Source organism: Lactuca virosa, chromosome 4, assembly GCF_052849685.1.
Source record: "Lactuca virosa cultivar CGN04683 chromosome 4, Lactuca_virosa_CGN04683_v6, whole genome shotgun sequence".
NCBI lineage: Eukaryota > Viridiplantae > Streptophyta > Magnoliopsida > Asterales > Asteraceae > Lactuca > Lactuca virosa.
This window is the reverse complement of record NC_136429.1, coordinates 193,864,102-193,877,889: the sequence shown is the minus strand read 5'-3', so window position 1 is coordinate 193,877,889 and position 13,788 is coordinate 193,864,102. Positions and strand designations below refer to the sequence as shown.

The window sequence follows — 13,788 nt, the reverse complement described above, 5'->3', positions numbered from 1 at the left end:
TGAGATACTGTAAAAATATCATACATTCGACATATTTTCAAGCCAAGTTGAAGTTCTCAACATCTTCATCTATAGCGTTACCTAAAAACAGAGACTTACTGATCCCATTAAGTCCATAAACAACTAACACGAATTGAAATAAAATAAAATGAATTGTTATTAAATTTTTCATTGTGTTTACCTGGTGAGTTCAAAAAAAATGGTTTGGTAAAATCAAATGAATGATTCTTATGTCTTGGCTATAACTTCTACTACATAGAGCCTCTCTAATGTAAAAGCACTCACTTCCAATATATAGACACCAAACACAAGCAAATAACAAATATTAATTTTAATCCATAGTTAAAATAGTATTTTCTTACCATAGTAATTGAATTATGTCAGAAATTACAAGGATAGCTGGTAAAATCTTTCGTAATGAAAACATCCATTCTTCCCCTGTTTCAATAAAACTCCCATTCAAAAGCTTGAAAAACCCCACAAATTGCATGTTTTACTATAATCTTTGGTAATGAAAACAACTAAGCCTTCGGGCCAGGCCTGACCAGAACCAAGTTTTTCCTGAGTTTGAAAGGATATCTTGATCTTGCGAAAAATAAGAAATCAATGGGTGTATGCCATTTCATACATTGTACAGTAATTAAACTTACAAATTTGTAGAGATCTTTTCCCTCCCATCTTACATCAACATAACTGAAAGTTTAAGAAGATATATGTAATTTACTTGCAATGCAAGCATATTAAACCTTAAAGATGACTAAATCGTGTAAGGTCGACCTACCATTTCTAACCAAAGAACCATTACCTCCTGGTTCTGACCAATTCAATGAGTTGTAGGTTGTGCTTGCAGTTTAACCTAACCACCTAGGATAAACATAATACCATTTAGCATGATATTCAATTTTACTACATAATAAGAATTATTTTAACTATAGATGTATTTATTACCTTCGGCTTCCAATCCGAGTTGAAAATAATAGTTGTAGCGAAAAATTGAAGAACACCTACAACATGTATTGTTTGTTCTTGGTTGTAATCCTTTGTTGTAGATATATATATATATATATATATATATATATATATATATATATATATATATGAGTAAGTGTCAAATTATAATGATGGATAGAGATCACAATACTTACTTATATGATGGAGAACTACATGCTTTTCTTATTTGACAACTGGTTACTCCATTTCTTCTAGCCTTGCCATAAAGCCCAAAACATAATGGAATCATTTTACCTATCCCCATATCCACAGATAGGCATCTGTTATCTGTAGGATTTTTTTAAAAGAAGAAGAAAAGAGTGATAACCATAAATAAATAATTGTAAAATTCACAAAACCCAAAACCATTCGAACTTACCTTTAAAGAATCCGAAAATGGAATTGAAAATTACTGTAAAAATATTGTTTAAAGGTCACCTGGAAATCTTTTGCTAGGAAGCAGAGATGTTGTTGGCAGATATGCGTGAGGAGGTCTGAGATGAATCACAGTCAAAAGAAATATTGATGGCTGTAAACGGTGGTCTTCTTGTAGCGATTTTGAATCACAGTCAAATGAAAGAGCGTTGATGAACGTGGCTTCAAAGGGAAAGAAGCGTTGGTCATCATCTCGTCATCCAAAGTCTATCTAACCTGCCATTAATCAAAACAAAAGAGAAATAATGAGTTGTCATGGTGTATGTGCATGGACAGAGCAAGTGGGTGAGTGGCAGAGTAGCGTGGTGGCATTCCTCTTCATCTTTAATCACAGAGAAATTGAGGGAGGGGATAGCGAACCATAGAAGGTCGGTGACTACATTAAAGAGGTTTAGAGAGAAATAGAGAATTACATGAAATCAGATTTCAAAATTTCAAATTTGAATCTGTGTTTGATAGAATGAAATCCAATTTCAAATTTTGAATCCCATTGTGAGTGTAGTATGTGATTGAGGGTTTGAAATGCCTTTGTTGATACATGTTAGAGAAAGAGCGAGATAGTGGCGTTTATGGCTTTTTGAGCAAGAGACGGAGATGGGAGCGAAACAGAGAAATTACTCCTAAAAAAACCCAGCAAATCAAACATTAACTTCAATTGATTCCAAAATCAAAAACAAACAAATGGAAATAAGAAAGAACGGAACTTCAACCTTTTTACAGGGGAGAGGAAGAATCTAAAAGAGAGGGGAAGTGGTAGGGGTACAAATGCTTTTGATCGAGGATGGTGGGTGATGGCGGTGGTGTAGGGGAGAAGGGGATACAGATGCGATGATTGTGACCTGGAGAGGGAGGCGATGGTGGAAATGGAATATACGATATAAGGTTTTGGAGTGGTAGTGAAGAGCGATCAGGTTTGTGGAATTGGAGGAGCAGTAAAATATAGAAGGAGATGGTAGAGATAGGGGCCGAGAATAAGGGTAGTTTGGTATTCAACTATCAATCCATTAAGTCACGGTTGGATAAGAACTCAAATCAATACCTTGACTTTTTCAGCTAGATTCATGTTATCGTAATGCATAAGTTGATTGTATATATTGCATAAGGGATTGTACCTCTTAAAATTCAGCAAAACATGATAAATGCTTATTAAGGTATAAATATATATATATATATATATATATATATATATATATATATATATATATATATATATATATCTTAATAAATGAAACCTGAAAATGCCACGTGTCCATTTTCTAGCATTCCTTTTTGACACGTAGCAATTTTCTACGATTTCTACCATTTTTTTTTTGTAACAAATCAACTTCAATTCAAATTTTGAAAATACAAAATCTTATTCATAATAACATTTTCGAAGTTTATAGTAAAATATTACTATGTTTATTTTACGTAACAAATTTATTTAGAAATCAGAATTATTTACAATCAACAATATGCTGAAACTTTTTTGAGATTAATTATATTTTATCTATTTATCTATATAATAATTTTAAATATGTTATCGTGGTTTTCACGGGTTATATATATATATATATATATATATATATATATATATATATATATATATATATATATATATATATATATATATAATGTTCAATCCATACAATCCAAACTTGAAAAACATTAAAATATGTATTTTTATATGGAAATAATATTAGAAACCAGGATTTTATTCTAAATGTCTTTTACTCCGTTGGAAAAAAAAAACTTATTTCAAATTCCAAGAAGACAATTTCAGGTGGACTTATGTTTTGTAATGACAATTAACAAGAGTAATGGACAAATGTTATCGAAAGTTGGTTTGTTTCTTAGAGAATCTTTTTTCACATACCAACAATTATATGTTGCATTACTTTAGAGTTCAAAATAGAAAATGATTAATTTTTTTAATTTTAGATAAAGATCATGGACTTTTATATATATATATATATATATATATATATATATATATATATATATATATATTTGAATGTTGTATATAAAGAAGTGTTTACAAATTTATAGAAAAATAATACACTGGATTTTCTAACATATGCCTAAGACATATATAAAAAGTATTAATTATAAATAATATTATCATAATTAAATGTGAAATACATTAATTATAGAGCATAATTTTTATTGAAAAATATGAAATGTATTAATTATGAAAAATATTCTTTATAATTAATGCATTTTACATTTAATTATAGTATTTTTCTCATAATTAATGTTTTTATATGTGTCCGTAGGACATATGTTTGAAATATATTTCTTTATAACATATTTTATCAAATGTCTACACATACAAAACGTTGATCAGGCATTCAAAACAATGTATATATTAATTTTAATTAATCATTATAAACTTATAGACAAAAGTTCTATCTTTATAATTTAATAAAATTTAATAAATATATGATTTTTTATTACCATTTTAAATTATCAATAGTGTTTTTTCTTTTTAATCGTATTTTTCATGAGTTTTAATCTAATATTTAATAAAATTATTAAAGTTTTATTACACTTGTCATAATTAAAAAAAAAAAATTTCTCGAGTTTTCAAGAGAAATTAAAGACAAAATTGCAAAAATGGTCCCTATGGTTTGTCAATTTCTGTGCGTAAGGTCCAAAAAAAGTTTATTAGCAAAAGAGGTCCCTATTTGATAGTTTTGTTGCGGTTTTAGTCCCAACCTCGTTAAATTTAACAGCATGACTGTTAACTTTTGTCAAATGACAGATTTACCCCTGGGACCATTTCTGCAGTTCTATCTTTTTACCAAACTACAAGGACCAATTATGCAATTTTTCTTTTTCATTTTAATGAATTATTATATATAAATAATTTTGATTATTTTTTCTTTTTAACTTTTTTCTTATTGTATTATTTTTTATTGGATTATTATATATTAATAAGTATTATTTTTAATATATTATATTTATATATTAATAAATATTACTTCTTTTATTATTAATTTTTTTAATTATTTTTTTAATTTCTTTTTTATTGCATTAATTCTTTTTTGATGCATTATTAGATATTAATAAATATTATTTTTAACATATAATATTTATCTATTAGTAATTGTTACTTTTTTGGATTATTAAATTCATTTAATTAATTTTTTTTAATTTTTTTATTTCGTTAATTCTTTTGATTGGATTATTATATATTAATAAATATTATTTTTAATATATTATATTTATATATTAATAAATATTACTTTTATTATTATTAATTTTTTAATTGATTTTTTTAATTTCTTCTTTATTGTATTAATTCTTTTTTATTGGATTATTATATATTAACAAATATTATTTTTAGCATATAATATTTATCTATTAGAAAGTGCTACTTTATTGGATTATTAATTTCATTTAATTATTTTTTTTATTTTTTTATTGCATTAGTTCTTTTTGTTGGATTATTAAATTAAATTTATTTTTCTTATTTATAATAAATAATATTTATTTAATAGTTTTTATTTTATTTTAATTTCTTTCTTTTTTGTTTTAAATAAAAATACTAAACACTCCGGGTCAGCTCCTCCATTCGTTGCATTTTACCACCTTGCGTCGTCGTATCATCTCGCTGGAAATCATCGATCATCGACTATACTCGGTCATTCTCAACGAAAACTACACCAGTTGACTACCCACACAATGTGAAATAAACCCCAGAAAGCATATTTCTTCCAGCCGACCATTCATTACAGATACCACTAGGGCTGCAAACGAGCCGAGCCGAGCTCGAGCCTGTCCAGGCTTGGGCTCGGGTCGTTTAAATATTTATAGGCTCGAGCTCGAGCTCTGCTCGTTTCGAGCCTTGTGGTACAAAGCTCGAGATCGGTTCGTTAAGAATTATACGGGCTCGGGCTCGGTTTGGGCTCGGCTCGTATACGGTATACTCTGATTTCCTAAAATGGTATTTATTAAATTATTATTTATTTTAATATATAAAAATAAAATAATATTTTTATTATATATATATATATATATATATATATATATATATATATATATATGGCCTCGTTTAATTAAATAAAATTAATAAAAAAATTAATATTTGTTAATATATAATAATCCAATAAAAATAATTAATGCAATAAAAAAAATAAAAGTAATATTTGTTAATATATAATAATCCAATAAAAAGAACTAATGCACAAAAAAATAAAAAAAAATTAATTAAATAAAATTAATAATCCAATAAAGTAACACTTACTAATAGATAAATATTATATGTTAAAAATAATATTTGTTAATATATAATAATCCAATAAAAAAAGAATTAATGCAATAAAGAAGAAATTTAAAAAAATCAATTAAAAAAATTAATAATAAAAAAAGTAATATTTATTAATATATAAATATAATATATTAAAAATAACATTTATTAATATATAATAATCCGATAAAAAGAATTAACGTAATAAAAAATTAAAAAAAAATAATTAAATGAATTTAATAATCCAATAAAGTAACACTTACCAATAGATAAATATTATATGTTAAAAATAATGTTTATTAATATATAATAATCCAATAAAAAAGAATTGATGCAATAAAGAAGAAATTCAAAAAATTTAATTAAAAAAAATTAATAATAAAAAAAGTAATATTTTTTAATAAATAATAATCCAATAAAAAATAATACAATAAGAAAAAAGTTAAAAAGAAAAAAATAATTAAATTATTTAATAATTCAATAAAACGAAAAAGAAAAATTGCATAATTGGTCCTTGTAGTTTGGTAAAAAGATAAAACTGCAGAAATAGTCCCAGGGGTAAATCCATCATTTGACAAAAATTAACAGTCATGTTGTTAAACTTAATGGGGTATGGACCAAAACCACAACAAAATCATAAAGTAGGGACCTTTTTTGCTAATAAACTTTTTTTTGGGCCTTACCCACAGAAATTGACAAACCACAAGGACCATTTTTGCAATTTTGTCAAAATTAAACTTGATATAATCCTCCCTAATAAATGAAAATAATTTTACCACCTGTCACTCTTTCATTAACTTGGACACATGTCATTTTTTGGTATTTTTGAATAAATGTTTTTTTCATTTGTTATTTTCTCTTTTTTTTATCTTTTCTTAATTAACACATCATATTTACACCTCAATTAATAATTGTCTTTATTAAAAATAACAAATAAATTACAATATTAGTACTCATATAATATTTAATATGTTTCCTTTTAAATTCAAATTTTAAATTTTAAATTTTAAATCTAAATTTTCAAATTTAAATAAATGTTTGTTTAAACTTTCATATTTAATCTTTTGTTTTATCAAACCCGTATAACATACGGATCTCACACCTGGTTAATAGTAAATTAAAACATTAAAACTTTGACTATAAAAAAAAACATCATAAATGGTCCCTGTGTTTTTCCAGATTCTGAAGTTTAGTCCTCGTGGTTTAAAAATCTCATAAATGGTCCCTGTGCTTTCAAAACTTTTGACAGATGGTCCTTATCCCTCACACCGTTAGAACCCCACCGTTAACCCTTATTTCATTAAAATAATATAAGGGCAAATCGGTCTTTTCGCCTGTGCCCTCTTCTTTATAACCAAATGCATGTCTATATTTTGAAAACCCTTCTCGCACCCACCCTCTTCTACTGTCACTCTACTGTGCATCCAATTGCAAAACGATTTCTGCGAGTGTTGAAGATGGCGATTTGTAGATGTGGAATGGAAACAACGAAGTTGACCTCATGGATGGATCGTAACCCAGGAAGGCAATTTTTGAATTGTTCAAGATGTGGGTTCGTAAGGTGGGTTGACCCTCCGATGTGTGCAAGGGCAGTGGTGGTGATTCCAGGTTTGATAAGATCAATGAATCGATTGGAAGAGAGGGTTGCGATTGCAAGTGCAGAACTTTGGAACTACCAGCTGATGTTGTTCTGTTTATGGATGTTTTTTTTTTTGGTTTTATTTTAACCAGTAAGGATTTGGATGGTAATAGGATGGGGGTTTTTGGTTTCTTTTGTACGCATCTAACTAGTTCAGGGGGTTTTGGATTGTGATGGAATGGGTATTTTTGGTTTCATTTTGTTGTATGAAGTGTAACACATTAAGTTAATGGAAATGATGATTATGTATTTTGTTATAAATCAGTGGGTTTGATGTGCATTTTCGTATGATACATTGTTATAACTGCATCTTGCAAATGGTTAGGAATGGTATTTCAAATCTACATTGTTATACATGCATCTTTTTGAGAAAGGTTTGGAGAGGGTAATTCATAAGCAAAATGTTGATAAAATCATTACAAGTCTGTGTTTAACCCATACAAACATGAGACTTGCTTTCAACATACTTACTGATGGAAGGTCTTAACCCATACAAACATTACAAAAGACCTAATTACCATAATTTAAACAACCAAACCATAATTTAAGTTTCAAAAGACCTAACTACCCAAACATCCAACTAACTACTTAACAGAATTGCATAAATTACCCTTTCCCTTTCCTTGTGTCTTCCCCTTTGCCTGTGTCTTCCCTTTTTCCCTGTGTCTTCCCCTTTGATCCAACTTCACCAATGCCTCCCTGCCCTTTACATGTTCTGGAATTATGCCCCTTGTTATGACACTTTGAACAAGTGACTGCAAGAAATTTCCTGCTCAATTTAGTGGTTTGGCTGTTGGGCTCATCAACACCTCTCCTTCTTTTCTTTTTTGGCCTCCCAACCTACACATATGCATTTATTATATTTAAAACATTAACATACATGTTGGCATTAAAAGTACATATCTAATCTAGTTGACATAACAACTTGTGTGTGATGTTTTGGTGGAGTTAAAGTGAATGGACAATCACTTTTTGGCCACATTGAACGACCATTTATTGGATCAATTTTGTTCAGATACATGGCTCTCCATGTTGATAACTTATAGCAAGGATGGACCCAATCCTCAACATCAGGGGCATCTTCTCCATTTTCAATTTTGTTCCATATAGCAGAAACAGCATGCCTACATGGAAAACCTGTAATCTCCCAGAACCTACAAGTGCAACTTCTTTCATTTAGGTTCACCACATACTGATCCTGCCATGTGCTTGCAACTTGGTACTTTCCTGCCCCATTATACTTAGCTACATACTTTGCTGCTTGAGTCTTAATCTCCTCTAAAATTATAGTTGCAGTATTACTTAGTTCGCCTTGACACTTATCTATTTCCTTTTGCACAGCACACAATCTCTTCATGAGATACTCTCTAATATACTCTAAGCAGGTGATGATTGGTTTATCCCTACCTTCCTCTATCTTAGCATTGAATACCTCACAAAGATTATTCAACAAACAATCAGTGTGTGCCCTACCTGTGAAAAACATATTCAAAAAGAGAAATTACAAATTTTATATTAAAACATAAAACTCAACAACTTCTAAATGACATACCACTGAAGTGAGATTTAGACCATGTCTCTGCAGGAATCTTACACAACCAAGCATGAGCTTCATCATTCATTTTCTTCAACTCATCCATTGCATATTTAAAGTGATTTAATGTTGTTGCTCTACCACATTCCCAAACCAAGTCACTCAACTCTTTTCCTTTCCATTGTTTCTTCAAATTCTCCTAAATATGCCTCAAACAAAACCTATGTTCTGCATTGGGGAATACCTTTGCAACTGCTGGGATTATCCCCTTAACAAATGCAAATACAGTCAGTTTCATTTATAAAAATAGAAAGTAAGGTACACTATCATGAGAAATAATTAGGTAAAACATACCTTTTGTCTATCAGAAATGAAGGTAAAATTTGAATTTGCTCCCAATTCCAAGTCTTCTCCTAACAGTTCCATGAACCAGGTCCAAGAACTAGTTGTCTCAGCCTCTACCACTGCATATGCTACAGGGTATATTCCATTATTTGAGTCTAGACCCACAGCAGTTAGTACCTGCCCAGGAAATGGGCCTTTCAAGAATGTACCATCAACTCCCAGGAAATCCCTTAACCCAGCTTTGAATCCCAACTTCAATGCACCTAGACATACATATATTCTTCTAAAAGTTCTTGTAGTAGTCGACAAGCATGGTTCAGGATACACATCTATCCTAACAGTTGAACCAAGATTAGTGTTTAGCAGTTCCAAAGCATAATCCCTCAGATACCCATATTGAAGTTGGTAGTCCCCACTAATCACACGTTCAGCCATTTGCTTTGCCCTACCAACCTTTTGAACTGACATACCAAGCTCCAGCTTCTTACACAACTCCTCGTGTAAAGCTTTGATTGGAATTTTAGGGTTACTCTGAATTTGTGGGACAATTAAGTTTGCTAGATATTTGGAAGTACAAGCTTTAATTGATCTTGCCTGCAAACATTTATGGACATCATGTACTGTTTTCACCAACCATTCCTTATTCTCATATGGCCTCGAGATTTGGACTGCCCAAGGACATTTTCCTTTTTTACTAATAACATTTTTGCCCTTGCACTTTACCTTACTTCTTGTTGATGCCGCACCACATTCAACTGTTTCAGTAGATTGTCCCTTGCACTTTACCTTACTTATAGTTGATGGCCCACCACATTGAACTGTTTCAGTATATTGGCCCACAACACCTCCACATTTGACCCTTATCCTGATTTTATCATTTTTTGCTAAGTATAGGGACCTCCTTGTATTTACAACATGTGCATGCATGTAGTCCACAACTTCCTTCTTTGTTTTGAAACACTGCCCCACCCTATATGGTTTTAAATGGATCTCCCCATGTGAGCATGGAGTTGACCTACTCAACTCCTTAAGCATTTTTGTCCTTTCATCTTCATAAAATCCTGCATACTGATAATCATCACTTTGAATAACTTCCAACTCTTCATCAACTATGTCATTCCCTATACTTTCGGTTTGCTTGTTTAAAATTCCATGTTCATCTACATCCACAGCACTTTGGAATTCACTCATGTCTACATCCACATCAAATTGCAAGTTAGACTCATGTACAATGTAGTCACTATCATCATAATCATCTCCACTATAATCAAAACCATCTTCATTCTGACTATAGAAAGCATCTCCACTGTCATCACTTACCATGCCCTCTAGAATTTCCATTTCTACTTGATTGTCTTCACCATTTGGTACACTGTACTCAGCATCAAAGTCAGCATAAGTTGAATAATCATCTGTAAATGCTTCAAATTCATCGAGTCTTACACTTTGTTGTCCATCAATATCTTCACAAATTGGTTCCTCTGCAAGATTGCCTAAATTACCCTTACACACTTCTTCTATGTGGCCCATGATCAATCCTTCATTCACATCAATGACATTACTTCGTTGGCTAACTTGAGACATAATATATGGAACAATAGTCTTTGAATGATCCTGACTTTCATCCATATCTATTACCTGTGACTGGTCAACAACATGGTTGGCAGGGTGGTCTAACTCAAGCTTTTTACTACACGATCCTACTTCGCTTCTACAAGGTTTTTTTCTATTAAGTTCCGGTGACACACTCTCAGGTTCCAGTTCCTCAATAACAACTTTGGAAGGAGACTTAAAATAACTAGCTACCCTAGTCTGACCAATTTCAATATAGACCTTTACAAGTCTGTGCTTAGGGACATACGAAACCAATTTAAGAACATCTTGGTCATTACCTAAAGGCAATAACCCGTAGTCTAAGGGAAATTCAGGGATACAGAAATGGTAGTAAAGAGTTTGTTCACCTTGTACCCTAATTCTCGAACCATGTCATCGAGTTCATGGACTGAAAATAAATCAGTGTCAACGTCATCTACGTATGATACAGTACCATCGACGTATTTCCTTCCAGGTGACTTGGTGAAGACACCACTATAGTGTATCTTCAACGTGAAATAGTTATCATATCCCTCTGCAAACACAAAAATAGAAAGGGTAAAGAAGATGATTTATCTTCACGAATACATTCAAGGAAAACAAAAACTTAAGTTTTTTTTTTTTTATGATTAATCTTACCGTATCTCGATTGCAAGTCCTTCAAGCACGCATTTTTTTCACGCAAACACCATATTGACAGAACCATTGTCCTTTGGTGCTGTGTAAACCCTAAACCCCAATTTCGTTTCTTGGATGAGAGTGATCTGTTGAAGACGAAGTCACTGTACTCTTGGGAGATGAAGAGTGTTTGGGAGTTGACGTGAAGAAGACAGTGGCTGTGACAACCGTCAAAATTCGAGTTAGTTCTAGATTTGAATAAACTTAGTTGCACATATAGGCACGACACATACTAGACTTAGTAACTAGAAGCTAAGTTATGACCTACTAGAAACTTGGAAACAATTAGAAACAATGGATAATGTGCTTAGATTTCACATTGATATGTGAATTCTGCATCTACTGAACGGTAGTGACTATCCTTATTCGGGCCACTCTTTGACTCGAACACCTTTTCATGAATCATATACACACATTATGCACTTGACCTAGTAGTAGAAATTAGGTCGGAGTCTCATAGAAACTTAAGTCAAAGTTGTAGACTAGGACTAGTATACTTGATTCCTCAATTTCGCTTGAATCTCGGAGTCACTACATAGAATGCCAATAAACCGATAAAAATAAATTACAAACATTATTTATAACTATAAAAGAGTTATAATACCATAAGATAATTTAAAGTCTCAAATATTCTATTTATTTTGATATTCAAAGTTTATTAAACTCCAAAACCCTAAAAGCCATAAAAACTCATATTTATAAACTTTAACCTTAAAAATTTCTATAAAAATAATTATGAAACTTATAATATGATCTTATAATAATAAAAATTATGAGAATGCATTTAAAAAAAATAAAATTTAATTCATTAGTATTTAACCTTATTTTCTATGCAAAAAAAAAATCAAGGTTTTGTGAATGAAAATTAAAATAAGGTGCATATTTTATAAAAACTTGATATTTTTATAAAATAAAGTTATAATTTTATAAAATTTAAGAGAGGGAGACCCTCTCTCCACTCCAAAGTCGGACTCCCTCCTCCCAAGATGTCTCTCCTCTTCCCAACACAAAATGATTCTTCTTCTCTCTCACATTCCATATTCCCTCATTTTCTCTCATTTCTCTCTCACACTCTCACACACATTTTCTCTCTTCCTCCCACTATGAACCACGAAATTTTACAGCCAACATGTCCAAGAACACTCAAGATACTCAAAATCTTCATCATCTAATGGTGTTCATTAAGGTAGAACACGATTTCCTTTCATTTTCCTTCAAGTTTTCATGGATTTTCTTGCATTTCTTTGTTCTTCTACACCATTCTAATGAAAGATCATGAACACATAAACATACACACACACAAACTCATGGTTTTGATGATGATGGTGGTAGGATTTCAACCAAAAACAACATGCATGTTGTAAATGGTGAAATCCAAGGACCAAAACCTATGTCAAACACTAAAATAGGGATTTTTACAAGTTTTGAAGGTTCATATACCTTATGCATTCAAGTATTTCCTTTGAAAACATCACTATGACCAACATATGTCCATGCATGGTCTTCAAACCGTGATGCATGTGATGAACACCAAGCTAAAGAGCTTGATGATTAAAGTACATTGTTAATAGTGCATGTAAATGATTTTATTTATAAAAAATATCTAAAAGTTCTTTCTGTTCGAAATAAAAATTTTCCCAAATTCCCATTAAGATAATATGAATATCTGGAAAATCCCAAGAGTGTTTACCATTTCTTTGATTTATTAAATTTGTTACAAGAAAACAAGGGCATAAATCACATAAAATACTTTCTGAGGTCTATAAATCCTAGAAAAAATTCGTGGATGACCCTTATGGTGAATAATGACCCCTCATAAAATTTCATCGATTTTTGTTACTGTTTGATGTGTCTTTTGATTTTCTTTTTGTGTGGTTCCAATAAATCACAAAACCACTTTAGAGAGTGTGAAAATGCCATCTAGCAATTTTCGCACCTCTTACCAGAGGTGGAAGACTCAGAAAAATAATTTCAAGATTTTTTATAATAAATTTCTATTTTTCCCCAATTTTTGTAATTATAATGGCCTAAAAATAGAAAAAATATTTATAATCATCCAAAATTCATGCAAATTTACCAGAACACCTTGTAGTACATTAGGAGGCTACATAAAAATTTTGATGATTTTTCTCTTCTGTATACTATTTTTCTCCTATTTTCTAAGATTAAATACACTTAAATACACAAAATCGGATTTCAGTATATAAAAACCAGATTTGGTATTTTTCCCAGATTATTTACTCTGAAAATGAAGTGTACAAAAATTTTGGTAATTTACTTTAACTGTTTAATAATTATTCTCCAATTAATGATTATTTAAGAGGATAAAACAAAGAAAAATAG

The 13,788-nt window shown here is 30.4% G+C and overlaps 1 long non-coding RNA gene across 1 annotated transcript; it reads right to left on the bottom strand.

The window, feature by feature from the left end:
• Window positions 1–357: 357 nt before the first annotated feature.
• LOC145168705 (uncharacterized) lies at window positions 358–1,273 on the bottom strand. The gene is made up of 5 exons (XR_013742020.1): window positions 1,146–1,273; window positions 949–1,004; window positions 782–864; window positions 651–693; window positions 358–438 (listed from the first exon to the last, which is right to left on the bottom strand). It is a non-coding gene; the product is annotated as an uncharacterized LOC145168705 (long non-coding RNA).
• Window positions 1,274–13,788: the final 12,515 nt, after the last annotated feature.